The following is a 13,907-nucleotide window of genomic DNA, read 5'->3' as shown; positions in this document are numbered from 1 at the left end:
TGAATACTTTTGCATTATATGAAAATAGATAATTACACAAAACCATATATTAAAACTTTGGAAAAAAATTATAAATTAATTCATATTGCACGTATTTGGAACAAAAGTCATACCAGGGCACAAACTGTAACAACTATGTTTTCAGTAGTAATCTGAATTAAAAGTCTGGAGCTAATCCTTCTCTCTCATTGAGGATATGTTCCAGGCTCTTTGTCAAATCGCCACTGTCTCTTATTTCGCTGTTTGTCTTGAGAGACAGACAGGCGGGTTAGCTTTGGGCTGGGCTGCCTTCTGAACAACAGCATCTCCAGTCGGCTCGGCTCGGCTCTGCACTGAAGAAGCATCTTGTTTTTCAACTGGTGGTTTTCTGAAACCACAGTGTTTGATGTGGGTTTCCCTTAATCACACAACATGCTCTCTAAACATGAACTACATTCATCTTCGCTCCATGACTCCTGGTCTCCCTCCCGGTTTGTCGCTGCTTTTTGGTGAGTTATTGTGCAACAGCAGTGGGACAAGAGAAATACAATGGTCTTGATCTTGCAACAAAGCGATTTTGATCTTCCAATCCGGCTATTAAGCCACTGAAGGAGAAGTGAGCCTCTAATCTTTGATTGGACACATGTTCTTTGTAGTCCTAATGTGTGTCTGTTTTTCTTATGTCCACATCTGATGGGACACAGAGTAAGTATTAAACGGATGCCTAAGATGGAAGCCTAACATTAAGACGGAGATGCTTTGCTCTTTGAGGCTGAGGACTTTTAATTATAAGCCAAGGGCACGATGTAGTTGTGTTTCCTTCATCTTGCTGAATAGAGGGTTTGCTCTGCGCTGACTGGCGACCCGGTGCCAAGCTCTGGAGTCAGTGTGTCACTGGCGGGCACTTTGCGGGTATGAGATGAGGCATGCTGCCGTGCCTCACACAACTCTGCAGGATTCTCACAAGGCGGGCAGTGATGAAAGTTTTTTTTTGTCTCTTTTTACCCTATTCCTCTCCCACCTTCCCTTCCTCATGGGGGTCTGACTGACAGCAGAACCCCATGCAGAATGTGAAGAAAAAAAAGCAGAATAATCACATAGGTTGTTAACATATCAGCCATTGACAAACATTAAAGGGCACCCCATGAGATCAAAGCAAAGCATTCATGCCAAAAGTATGACATTGTCTTACACAACAATCCAGCAGTCTGTCAATTCAGCTGTCACAGAGTAAGGAAGTGGTCACAACCAGCAATGGAAGGCCTTTCAGCATGTCCTAATGGGCTTTGATGACCTAGCACAAAGACAGTGTTACAGTCTTAGGTAGAGTCTAACATCTTTCTTCATATGACCATTGTTGATAATGAATACTAGGAAATCTAGGTAATTTCTTTTTTTCTTTTTCTTTCTTTTTTACAGTAAAGTACCTTGTTTTTCCCTCCCTCTCCAGGGTGCTGTGGTGAATATCTCCCGTTCCCTCCGGGACTTCTTTATTTTTCGATTTTGTTTTTCAGGCACTCTGCATTTGCACCCAGCAACTCTTTGATGTTGTTGCCTGGGTGCTAGTTGACAAAAGAGCCTCCATCAGCTGGACTCAAGGATGGGGCGGCGGGGGTTAGCAGAGGGGACCGGTGAATAAAGAATCAAAGTAACTGGAATGGGGCCTGAAGGCGTTGGACTCCATCTGAGACTGTGAACCATGTACCCCTCACAGTCACAGCCTAAAAGGCCTGGAGTTCATAGTTGTCAGGTTTTTTTTTTGGCTCTGTTCTGCTTTGAGTTACATCTTGTTGTCAATGGGTCTGCTTGTACTCATTCTTGTTTGTGTCTGTGTTGGCACTTTGTGTTCTAATATTGTATTTTGTGCACCCAAGTGATGTGAAAGTCTCCAGCTGTTGTTGGTGCAAGAAAAAACACTTCTCTTCCGTCTGGCTTTTCACCACTATTGCAATGCCAACATACTTTACTCTGTGATACTGAAAACTAACCTTCCTATTCTGTGATTTATGTGTGCTCACCCCTACACACCAAGAGCTAAAGATATCACTACATACCTTCACAACCCCATAGTGGGGCAGAGACATCAAATCACTGCAGAACTACTCTGGTTCACTGGAGGCAAATTTTGTCAGCTACATTTGTGCCAACACAATAGTCTTGTTTCGCCAAAGACCTCCTTAAACCTGAACACAGCCCCTGCATTTTATTTTTTTTAGCCAACTTAAAGCTAAGTTGCAATTAAAATCATAACCGATGTGCAGTTGTTAATAATTTTTTAGGACAATTAAGGATATCAAGTAAAGACAACTTTATTGTAATCAAATGCTTACAAATCAACCCAATGAAAGCTACATCCAAGTTAAAGCTAGATCATTTTTTATTTCCTGCTGCACACCTGACTTAAATAACTGAGTGATTAACAAGTTCAATTAGCACTAGATGGCATGTAGAGGAGGTAATGCAATCATTGGAATCAGATTTGCTGGAACAGACATGCATCTAGTGTTGGGAAACACTTAGCATACACATTTTTGACCTATGGAAAGAAATTAGTAGCCTGATAAAAACCAGACTCTTGTTCTACTCATTGCTTGGCACAGAGGGTCTGGACCCTCAGCTATTGAGAAATGATTACCTGGTGGAGGTGTGAACTCTGTTGGAGTCTTGGAAGATTGGACCTGATTTTGCCCAATCACTAACATTTGACTGTGACATATGCAATGTGCCAACTTGATCCTGAAGAAAGCTATGCTATAAAAGGTAAAGGTAAACATAAAGATAATTTTATTTATATAGCACATTTTCAGCAACAAGGCAATACAGGAATTAAAAGGAAATACAAACAAAATAACAAACCAAAGGAAAGAGCAAAAGAAGAAAAATAATCTAATTTTGATCTAAAGTAAATAAACTAGATACTCCTATTTGGGGTTGGTAGATAAGTATAAGTACAGTAAGTATCCTCTGGTCTAATTCCTTTTCTGGTTTGAGAGAATGAGAGTCTAGTTGCTAAGGTAGTTTTTCTGGGTTCCAAGTTCTAATACCTGTTCTGGGTTGCTAAATAAGTGTAAGTAAGTATCCTCTGGACTTCTGGGCTGCTAGATAAGTAAGTAAGTAATCTCTGGACTTTCTAAGTGTGTTCTAAATTTGTAAAAAATAATGAGTACTCCACAGTTTCTAAGTAATAATAAAAACTAAATGTTAAGCCTATTGGATATTTGCGTGTGATATAAATAAGCATTACCACTGTGAAGAGAGGATTGCCAAGCCAAACACAATGGCTGGTAATGAGAACTGCAAGTCGTAAACATTGATCGTGTTCTGACTTTAATTGCTTAGTACTTGGAAGCAATTAAAGTCAAGCAAAACATAGAACATTTTAATTTCCCCTTAGTTTTAGGGACATTTGCAGCTAATTGACTTTCCTATTTTGTTCACTATACTATATAAGATTTTCTTAAAAAGCAAAATAACCTAGTGCTCCTTGACGAACTCAAACTGCCAATTGGCAAGAGGCTGGATACACCATGGACAGATTGCCAGTCTTATGCTAAGTCAGAACAGAGACAGAGTGCATTTTAAATTGTTAGCTTAACCTAACATTCACGGTTTTGGACTGAGGAAAAAGTCTCAGTAGCCTGACAGAAACTAGCGCCATACAGAAAGGCGGTTGTCTGGCCTAGATTAACCGCCGATGAACCGCCTAGATTACTAGAACAGATCCACAGTCCAAATACATCCATGCTTTTGGACTGTGGAAAAAAAAACTTCAATAGCCCGACAGAAACTAGCGCCATACAGAAAGGCGGTGGTCTGGCCAAGATTAACTGCTGAACACTCCAACACCAACTGTGCACCACCCAGAATATAGAGGACGTCATAAAAACATTTTGAACCACACACACTTCTTTTACTTTCAGTTGACACAATCAGACTTTCTTTTAACCTTTTGGTAATGATCTTGATCAAAATTTTGTCAAGTTTTCTGAAAGGCCTAAAAATTTGTCTTTGGGCTTTTGAAAAATGTTCTATACATTTCTTTAATACTGGGCTGTTGTGACAGGAGCAAAACATAAACTACCTAAAAGTCCAATTCTTAAAATCTAGATGTATGTTTTAAATATTTTTATCAGTAACAATACTACTGGTTCAGATGAAAAATTCATTCAAAAACTAACAACATTTCTTCTGCTATGATTTTTCCTGAAGAAAATAAATATAGGTTCAAACATGTACAGTAAATTAATGTATTAAAATATATGGTGAATAAAGAACTAGTTTTTGTTATGGATGAACTGGCTCAGCAGAGGTTATTGTTATGAAGTCACAAATCATAATTTTCTTGTTTCATCCTTAGCTGCTGTCATATTTCAGTGTATTGTGTTCAGTTGAATCAAAACTATGAATCAGATTGAATCACGGTCAATCTGATTTGTGTAATTCATGTGCAAGTTTAATCTACTGTATTTATATCTTATTTGGTTGCTTTGTGTATCTTTATTGTCTTGTATCGTTGAAGTGTGTCAAGATATGGGTTACAACCCCAACAGCTAATAGAGTCTGGATCTGGCATGATCCAGACTCCAAACTGGATCAGGCCTTTAGCTTAGGTGTCTTTCTTATATCTAAAGGATCCATAGCTCAGAATTCAGTGGCTTTCCAATCAAACCGATAAACAACAAGACCTTAAGTATTTTCAGGTATGCAAAAAGTATGAAGAACTATGGATCGAGACAACTGCCAAATATTACAAAAATGTTTTGTTTTTTATGGAAGTAACATTTAAAGAATTTAAGGACAACTCAATCAAATAGTTTTAATAATATTTTTTAAATCAATCAAATGTTAATATTTAATGGATTACTGGTTTGGATAAGATGAATGACCTCAAAAACCCTATCTTGAGAACTTCTGTGGCATGCAAAGTGGAAAATGCAGGTAATGCACTTGGCTTGATCACAGCCATTTAGTTTTTAGGTTGTTTCCCGCTGCAATTATAAGATCAAAGCATAACACTCTGTGTCACTTGTTTAACTCACCCCACATATATACAGTCATCAGAGTCTGTTTAATTCTCACAGCCACAAGGCCTGCTCCTCTATGGATTACCGTCGAGCATACATATTCCCTTTTTATTTATTTCCTTGTGTGCAGTCACGAAACAAGCAGAGGGTAAAAGAGCATGGGCTCCACATGCTGGAAGGGCCCAGCTCTGTAAACTACCAGGGCCTGCGGACGACTGCAACTGGAAATGGTCATAGCACAGATGAATGAAAAGTGTGTAAACAGTCTGTGAACCATCACGACATAGTTGAGCGAGTGGAGGGATGCAGCTTTAACATCTGTCCCGCCAGTTCAACTAGAGAGTAATTAGGCCATATTTATAGGCTGTGCAGTAAACAGATCCACAGCTTATCTTGTTGTGGTCAAGCTTGCCACAGCTGGTTTCAGAGGACAACAGAAGATCTCAGATGTTCGGGTAGAAGGCATTGCAGCAGTTAAAGCCTAAGAATCTTATCTGGCACATTTTATCATTTGGTTTTCTTTCACAAGAAGTGCAAAATCCAAAGACAGTTCACTGAGAACTCACTCTCTCACGACTTCAAACACACTGTGAAATAATAAAAGGAAGTCTGGTAACCAAATGCAGCTATGTTTTTGTCCATCTCCGTCGTTACCGCATTGGGTTTTTCATTTCAGAATCATGTTTGTAGCCATATAAGATGGACTTAAGTAGTTTACTCAGCTGTGGATGAACAAGGTCCACTTCCTTTCTCAGTGTCACAGTTGCTGAACCGAATAAAATTGTTTTGGTGGCTGTATTTTTAAAGTTGTTGCTAACCATCTGACCTTCCTTTTCACACTGAGACAATATTTCTTCAGCTAAGAAAGATGAAGGAAGGAGACTGAGCAGCTGTCAGCAAATACAATGTTTCGTAACCTCAGAAGTGCAGTAAACGTCAGCTCCAGTCCTGACTGTGTTTTCAACACCTAGGTCAGAAGCCTAGAATCCCTAAATTTCCAGGACGTGAAAAGTCCTCAGTGACGCAGAACTTACTGTTTGGTGAAGAAGAATTAGCATTTGCTTACAATGGAGCTTTTTGAAAATGTACTTTTCTCATTTTGCAAATCTGGAACAACTTAAACGGTTAAGGTCAAATACTTATGGTCATTGCACAGATGAATGGAAAGTGTGGAAACGGTTATATGGATGGTAACTAACATGACAGAAGTTTTCTCATTATGTGTTTGTTTGCTTATTCCGTTTTGCCTGTGATAGATCGTCAACCTGTCCAGGGTGTACCTTAACACTTTCCAGGTGACTACTGAAGATAAGCCACCCTGGACCTCACAAGGACCAAATCAGGTGAAGTACATTTACTGTTTTTTTGTTGTTTTGTTTTTGTCTACTGTTATTTTTAGGCAGAATGTCTACACTTCTCACTGGAGTGTATTGTGTTTTTGGTTATGTGTGAGATGAGGTGATGATGGGGGAGAGAAGGGTTGGGATAATCTCTTTCTAGTTTTAGTTAGACTGAACACCGACACCAACCACTGCCTCTCGTTTTCTGATTTTGATACATAACAGCATGCTAAATTTAGGCATGCTGTCATTCCCAAATCCAACTTCTAGATTATCTGAATGCATCACGCAGGCATGCTTCAAGAATAACTTCTAATCAGGTTTCATCTAGTACCATGGGCCAGGATAGCATATCTGAGTAACATCTGAACAGCAATAAAAATACATGTAAGAACAACTGGCTGTCAACAAATGGTAAAATATATGAGTTGTGTAATATTATGTAATAGACATACAGATATGAGATTAAAAATAGTACTTCAAGCACTAAACTCTGTAAGACTCCATGACTCATGGAGGTGACTGATTGAGTAACATTTGCATTACATTAACAAAATGAGAAATTTGTATGTAGGTGTGTAGTTGGCAAGTATTCCTTGTTCAGCACGATGACTTTCCATAAAAGGTATATCTTTAAAACCTGCAATATATATTTTTCCACTACAGATACAGGGGTCTGATAGAAGTCTAATACTTTATTTTTGTGGTTGATCTTTCTGGTTATTATTTTTCTAAGTTGTAATTTTTGTTGAATAGATTTTTGGTTTCACTATTCCAGACACTATTCTGTTGTCATTGCTTGTAACTTTTAAGTTAAAAATAAAAATGGTTCTGCTCTATTGAGCTTTGCTTCTATTTTATGATTTGTGTTTAAAAAATATAACATAAATTCTGTGAAATATGTCTTCATGATACTTTAGAACACTTTTTAAAGTTCACCATTCGGTCAAAACAGAAAAAGAGCCAGGATTTGACTTTAAAAAAAATATAATCACAAACACATTTTAAATTAAATAAGTGTTGGATTCCACTAAAACCCACATGTCAAATAGTTTTGACAAGCTGGATTGAACATGGATATATTGTTATGGAGTCAAATTAATTAGTCATGGTAAATACCTTGCAGATGGCTGTAGCTCAAAAGGGTAACAATAAATCAACTGTTTCCTGTTTTGATCTAATTTCTTCATCTAAGCAGTGGTTAACTAAGTTCTCATTTCCATGCGGCTTCTTGGCTCAGTGAACCAGGGTACTGTGTAAAAGGTGGCAGACCTCTGGTGCCAATAATGAGGAACATCACCATTGGATTGTGGGGGACAGGAAGAAGTCCAGAAGACACCTGCCCTCTTCTCTTTGACCACTCAGACGTGTCATGGCTGTGTCGCCTGACAGAAGCAGGATGCAGGATATTACACATCCACTGAAGGGCGTCCTGAAGCTCCTTAATCTATGCAATGAATCAGGGCAAATTCCAACAGCTTCAGCTAGTTATCTGGTTGCAAAAGTCAGATTAGTTTTTAATGGAAATATGCCAGTAACAATATATTTCCACCCTCACAAACATTAAAAAATGTGTGCTGTATGAGTGGGTGCGAAAAAAACTGGTCAAAACTTTGCATCCACTCATAGATTTGGATGTCATAGTGATTTTTTTAACATTAGCCATTCTGCTCGTGGCTCAAAATGATCATACAAAAACAACTTGAATAAATTGTAAAAAAAGTTAGTGGATGCACAAGTTTAAAGTAATGGCATATTTTTTGTAATTCCTCAAGTTAAACTACATATACACCCCATATCCGTACACCTATACTAATATTTGGTTAAATGTACCTTTGCAAGTTGTACATTTATGGATGTACAACTGGATATTTTGTATCCTCCAGTTGTGATAAAGTGCCCAAGTTTCAATCATCTGTCCCAGACGGTTTTCCTCAGATGAGATTCAAATGACCAGTGAAATAAGTTTTATAAAAACTGACACCCTCAAGCTCCACTGAAATTTGAATCTGCCACAGATGTAAAAACTACCTGGTTTATGTGGAAAAGTTTTATAGTTTGCAGAAACAAAATAAGAACTGTATATCCTTAGTGTTTGCAGAAGTGAAGGTGAAGTTTTTAAACTTACAAACATCTTACCAGCATGGTGGTGGCTGCATGATGCTCTGCAGCTGTTTTCATATCAGTTGTACTGGTGAATTGTTCCAAAGTTGGCATTTACCCTCAGCTAGAATGAACAGACAAGGCTTAAAAACTGTGGCAGGGGACCAACTGATTAAAAATGAAGAAGGGTCAGAAATCTGGCCAGAATAATGCTGGAAAATTGTCGATGGTTACAAAAAGGGCAAAGATGTGACCGATTATTTTAAATGCATTAAAGATGCAGCATGTCAAAGCGGCATTTGAGCAGCAATAAAAATATATGTTGTACTGTTGTGCATTGGTATGTAATAGAAGTACAAATATATGATTAAGATATATTAAATACATGTTTTTGATTCATTGGCCCATCATGAAAAACAAAATGGTTAAAATGCATAAATTATATCCCAACATAAATATGTTCTTAGGGGCAATAATGAGCAAATAGCTGACTGACACTGTATGTTCCTCCAATAAACAGGACAAGGTACTTTGAAAGCCAAATGTCTCTTAAACCTTGACCTGTATTCACAACCCCCGGCCCCTAACGCACACGCGCACACACACATTGATGCAGTAGGAAAATCACTGCATCCCCAGACATGCATTAATCATGTCTAGTTTTTATTTCTTAATTATTGCTTCAAACAGCATTAAAGACTGAATAATTCCTTTTCTTTTGAGACTTTGATGTGGATAAATCAGTAAACAGAAATTACTCACATTTCCAATGATCTGGTAAAATATTCTGTCAGGAGTATTCAAAGTGTGGCCTGGAGTCCATTCAAAGCCCTCAGAATAAATTTAGGGAGCCTCGGACTGCAGTAGGAAGGTACAAATCTGTCCCCCCAGTCCAGGTAGTTAATGAAGATAGACACTTCGAAAATTACTTTTACTTATGTGAGGTCTTTAAAAAAAGGTGCAGACAACATTAAAATTGCTTTTATAAAATTGTAAGTAGTAAAAATATCAAGAGATGTTTACCAAAAACCAGACATTAATGAAGCTTGATTAAACTTGTTCATGGAAATAGTGACTACATTTTTTTCTAAACCAAGAAAATAAAGTTAAGCTCAAAATTAGTTAATGTTTTCTTTCCTGTTGCTGTCCCACTTTTCACGTTTCCACTGGTATTACAGAATGTGTCTTTGGAAACAACCTCCAAATATTTGAGTTTGGAAGGCCGCCTTGCCGTCATCTTAATCTTTGGCTGCCTTTATAGATTCTTTGTTTGAATCAAGTCAGGACTTTGGCAGAGCCGCTCCAAAATGTTAAAATTACATCCAGTCAGAAAAGACATATTGGTAAATTAAAAGATTACTTTCAACCCAGTTCTGGCAATGACATAAATACTTTTGGCTCACCTGTAGAAAGCAATGGAATCAGAACAGTTTAGGAAATTGTATCTCTTTCTTTTAAGAAGACAAAGTCCAAGGCCCTTTCCATCATTTTCTACGAAATTCAGAATACCTTGTTTTATCAAAATTTCTCCATTTTTCATTAACTGGTAAAAATAGAATATTTCATACAAAATCAATTAACATGTTTGTGACCAGGTATACATTGAACCTGACTATTTTCACTTTCATGGCAAAGACTTTGGACACAGCCAGAAAAAAATCCCCTTTACTTTCATAACTGGAATGACATCCACAAAATGATGGATGACCAGAAGGATCTCTGTGCAATGTCATCACAAAGCTAAATGCAGAGGGACTTACTTAGATTTTTATTTTTTTTGCCTAGCAGAGCAAGCATATGCAGAAATGGCAAAGACATTAACTCTACCGCTGCCAAAAACGATAGATGGAAATAATAAGAACACAGCATCTTCTCCCAAAACCAGAAGATTGTGGATCCAGGCCACAAACATCCACAGATTTGTTTGCATTTACTGTAGATGATGTGATTTCATCAAAACAAGAATAATATATAAACAGAGAAAATGTATGCTTGATGACTACCAGCTGCAATTTTTTACATATGGCAAAGCATGCATGCAAAAATATTGTAAGCAGGAAACTCTCATCAGCACTATGAGCAGACTGTAGTATTTATGAAAAGGGTGTGATGGACTGAAAAGTTCCCTCCTCTACTAAGGAAACATTGTCAGGTGCACTTAGACTGCTTTGTTCATCTGCTTTTTCTTCAACATGACTTGACTCAGCTCTAACTGGCTGTGACTTTTGTTTACTCATTTCCATCCAACAGTGTGGGATGCACCTGATTTGTCGACATATTCATGGTTCCTTTTATGTCCATTGCTCTAAATTATGACCATATTAAGGAGAAGATTAAGTCAGAGATTGTAAAAGATTAAAAAAAAAGACTATAAGTCTCTCAACAGTGAGTCCTCTGGACAGTAAGTCAAATTCAAAAGACTCACCTCTCAGTGTGCTGTTTGATCACTATTTCATCAAGGTCTGAGCAACTGAGTGGTTTCTGAGCATGCCAGTGCTTTGTTTTACGCAAAGAGAAATGAGAGCACCGGCGGCCCCTTTGAAGCCCTTTTAAATTTATTGTTGATTTTCCAGGAGACGCTTTTTCAAAATAATTACCATGCATTGGGAGTGGATCTGCTCCATTGCTGTTTTTGGCGAGAGCTCTTGTTTTATGTCTGGAAATGAGAAGTACCTTGTTCACTTTTGTAAGATGAAGGTGGAGCATTTCCAGTAGAGTTGTGCAAATACCTGCCTTGGAAAGGTCAGCATTTTCTTTTGTTCAATTTAATTAATATTCAATGATACTTTAATAATCCCAAAGGGGAATTAAATGTTGTTGTAAGTCATATTAACTAAAGTTCTTCAAAAGAGTTGGCTGTGAACAGGAAGGATCACAGCAGTCTGTATGGTCTGAAGAAGCCTCAGACTGAAGAGGAAGCTGTGAGTCGTCCATAACTTTCTTGATTTCATAAAGAAGTGTTCTTTATGCCATCATCCTGTGGTTCCCCACAACAGTACCAGCCTTTTTTTTTTATCAGGTTGCTGTATGACTGTGCATGTCTAATGTCATGAAAAAGCCTTGATAAGACTCTTGAACTTTTCCACACTTTGTCACATTACTACCACAAACGTCAATTACGCAGATGTTCATGTAATGTAACTGGTTGCACTGGATTTCATTCAGAAGTGCGGAGAAATACAAATGAGCACCATGTTTTTCAGGTTTTTCTTTTAAAATTAAAGTAGGATTTACCTTCTGCTTAAAGATTATGCCATTTTCTATTACGTTTCAAGGAATTCCGATTTATTCTCAGTGTGAGAGTAAAACACTTAAAACAAAATTAATATGCATTTTTTTTCTTTCCTTAAAGAAATTTACATGGGCAATCGTTCTGTGTTTTGATTCTCCTCAGGATTTGGTTTTGCCGATCTGAAGCAGCCTCTGTCTGGCGTGTATTTACCTCAGCATTGCCTCCCTACCAAATGCAAGCAGAGCAGAGTCCTGTTCCTCTCCTTTGCGGAAGGGTGCGGCAAACTCTTTGCTTTGAAGTGCATCACAAGGGATTACAGCTCAGGTTTGCACAACACAGCAGAGAGGAAGCTGTTAAAGACAAGGACCAACACTGCGTGCTGACCTCTAACCCTTACGTCATGACCTTTCTTACAATCTGACAAGAGGTCTTGTCTACATTGTCCACATGAAAGTGGTTCTGTTGACTCACCGGGGCTAATTTAGAGTTCCGGTGCCCCTGACCACAGTGAGGACATACAGCTAGCATGCTGGACCTGTGGAGGAAATCTTAGACGGACGAGCTTGACCTTATGCAAACACTTGCTTACACTGGCTTAAGATATATTTTAGATGTTTTTGAGGGAAAATATGTCAGTATTAATGTTTATTTGGCCTTGTGGTATAGTTTCTAGCCTTCTTTAAATTAAGACAGAATTCAGACACCGGCTTGTTTGTCCATCCCGGTGGTACTGCAGAGATTGCTACCCTTTCACTCAGGGCTTTCCACGTCTTCTGATAAAGTCTGTTAACAAGTCTCACAAAAGCCAACCACACACTGTGCCACCAGCCAGCAGCTAAAGAGATTTCTGTCATTACTTTGGCTCCTTTTTTAACATCAGTGCTTTCATCAGTCCTAATGCGTGACCTTCATGTTCACAGCTTCTTTAATCATGATCGACAGATCTTGCGAGTATTTTTTTAAATAGCCACTTTTGAAGAGTTCTAAAAATAGAGTGCTCTGCTGACCTCTACCCCCCACACATGTTTTGACGTCACTTCGTCTGAACTGGGCCTCTATTTTTAGATGCACAAAGAAATTAATTGAACGGTCTTGTTTTGTTGAGTTTGTGCACCGTTATGTAAGGGGATTACCCTGTTTTTACCACCTATCCACCTGACCATGCCGGCCACCACACAGAAGAGTGCAAAAGGGGAGAAAAGGAGACCTGAGGTGGAGGGTGAAGATAATGCAATTCAGGTAGTAGTAGTAGTACAGTGCTCCAGAAATAACCCAGCTGCAGGCCTAATTGCACATCTCTCTTGCTCCCCTTTTCCTTCTTCAGCTGCGTGCCAAGGTCTTCAACCTTATCATCCACCTCACTGGTTCCGGAAGAATCTTTTCCGCACCCCGTGGCTACCAAAGCTCCGGCCGATACACAGAGCACAGCAGCAGACCATCCCCAGCCTCAGACTAACAGCCAAGCGCCACAACCATTTAGAAGTGATCCCAGCAGAGCGCCCAAGTGGCTCAAACTGCCAGGTATGTTCTAATCATCCCCAGCGTGGGCCTCGTGGCTCCTTAACAAAGCTTAGCCCAAGGACCCCAGGCCCCTTATAGGGGCCCAGGGCCTCCCACAAACCTACATGTCCTGAATAAATATACACATTCATCAGAGATGCTGTGTATGCATTTATATTCTCTTCACACGCAAGCTTCCTGCGAGATGCATGGACAGTAAACATCTGCAGCAGGGATTGTTTATATTTATTTTCTTAACAATAAACATTAGTGAGAGTCTAGCATGGGGCATCTAAGAGGAATGCACTAACTTCGAGTCCCCTTCAGCATTCCTCCATGGTTAGACAGTTCCATGCCCATGAGGGGGCCACTAGGGCCTCTTGTCTCCTGAGCACTAATGCATCGCAGCCCTAGATGAAGTGTAGCATTCTTACACGCACATACGTTCAAGAACAGATGCATCTTATGGCATCATATTCACTTTCTCAGTACTTCTGAATATGTAGCTGAAACCATGGAGATTAAAAGTGTCACTTACGGTACATGGCACCTGTTTCTGCATTAGGAATTTTGACTTGTCTTTGTAAAAAGACAAAATTTAATTTTTTTTAAAAAAACACATGGATAACTGCTCATTTCCTCCAGCTTTATACAGATAAGGTCTCAGTCAAACAGAGCCTCAACACAGATTATTTTATGGAAACACTGTCGCTCAAAAGGTTAGAATAA

Source organism: Xiphophorus couchianus, chromosome 16, assembly GCF_001444195.1.
Source record: "Xiphophorus couchianus chromosome 16, X_couchianus-1.0, whole genome shotgun sequence".
In the NCBI taxonomy this organism is placed as follows: domain Eukaryota; kingdom Metazoa; phylum Chordata; class Actinopteri; order Cyprinodontiformes; family Poeciliidae; genus Xiphophorus; species Xiphophorus couchianus.
This window is presented reverse-complemented; position numbering follows the sequence as displayed.